This window comes from Choloepus didactylus, chromosome 3, assembly GCF_015220235.1.
Source record: "Choloepus didactylus isolate mChoDid1 chromosome 3, mChoDid1.pri, whole genome shotgun sequence".
In the NCBI taxonomy this organism is placed as follows: Eukaryota; Metazoa; Chordata; class Mammalia; order Pilosa; family Megalonychidae; genus Choloepus; species Choloepus didactylus.
The window spans coordinates 3,940,199-3,941,905 of record NC_051309.1 but is presented as its reverse complement, the minus strand read 5'-3'; positions in this window follow the sequence as shown (position 1 = coordinate 3,941,905).

Below are 1,707 nucleotides of genomic sequence, written 5' to 3'. Positions count from 1 at the left end.
TACAACTGAGGACACAAACCCAGCACGAAGGGGACGACGAGGATCTGGAACTTCAGCTAGCCGTGGAATCAGCGATGGAACACGAGACACTTTCATGGTGAATGGGACATTTTTGGTCAAGTCCTTATAAGGGAGGAAATGTCCAAAAGAGGGGAAATTGATAAAATTCTATAGAGAAAGCCCTGGAGACACCTCAGAGCAAAAATCCCATGCCCTTCTTCCTCTTTGATTTCCCCCTTGAGTTTCCTCTCTACCTTCTGAAATGTGAAAGCCCCACAAGGCAGCTGACTCGGAAAGCCAATCAAGCCCCTAGTTCATTGCCTTTGACTCAAAGCAAAATAAGCCCCACTGCCCTGAACCTGCCCTTATAAGATGGACAAACACACCTCCAATTAACAGGAGCCACGCTAACTTTCTTTTTATGTCTAAAATCATTTGCCATCCCTAGAACCCCAAAGCTACTTCCATTCTTGCAAGTGATCTGACTTCCTTTGCTGCAGCAAAACTCTGGTGCCCCAAATAAAATGCTGTCACCCAAAAACTCAGCTCTGATTTATCTTTTGAGAGTAGATAGATTCAGATGATAGAAAGATGGATACAGATAGATAGTGATTGACAGATAGAGAATAAATGATTAGATGATTGATAGAGATTAGATTGATGATATTCAGTGATAGATGGTAGATGATTAGATGATTAGATGATTGAAAGGTGATAGATGACAGATAGGTAGAGGATGATGATAGATCACCCAAATTCATACCTCACGGCCTCGGAGCTTAGCACACACACCGTGCAGCCGAGCGGACCGAGGCTTCCCTGGGGCAGATTTGGCTTTGATGGAGGAAGTGTTTCCCGAGCAGTAAAGTGGAATTAAAAAAGTAAGAGTGTATAACTGTGCCTCCGCTGTGTGACCGCACCCAGGTGGGTTCATTGGCTCTCATTGCAGTTACAGACCTGTCTGCCGGCCCCAAACCTGTGCGGCAGGCTGCCCTGGACCCAAGGCCCTGAGCCAAGTGCCTTCCCTGTGCCCAAAGAGAGTACAAGGAAAACACAAGGTGTGGCTTCTGCCCTCCAAAACACACACCTTAAATGAGAGGAGCAGGCTTTTCCATGGGAGAAAAGAAAGCAATACTGGTGGTCAAAGTGGACCCTGACCCAACGTTCCCAGTCGAACGGCTTGTAGAAGTGAAAGTCCACAGTGACGCTGGATCCTGGGACCGGCTCGGGCTCCTGTCTCAGAGGGGGGTGTTCTACCTGCGAAGGGAGTGGCAGTGGATTGTAGGAAGTCCACAGAAGGCGGTGAGACTCTCACTTCTCTGGGCCAAGGCTGCGGGTGGGTAAAACCCATCTGGGTCAATCCTTCATCATCTGAGGATAAGGAAGTGAATAAACACCCATACAGGCCTTTGAAAAACGCTGCAGCTCATCAACCAAAACACCATCTTAAAGCTGCGAAACAAGACACAGTCTCTGAAAATAACATCACTGAAGCAGAGGAGCAGTTTACAAAGCGTCAGAGGGCCGAGGGCAAGAGCGGGCTCCCGGAAAAGACAGCAAAGAGAGCTGGGTAGCGAGAGGAAGACCACAAGGGAATAAAAACAGGACAGTGGAGTTAAAGTGGCATCAGGAGCAAAAAATACGGAATCGACAAAGAAGAAAACGAAATCAGTGGCCCGGAGAACAGAGGCGAGAGGCCCGGGAACT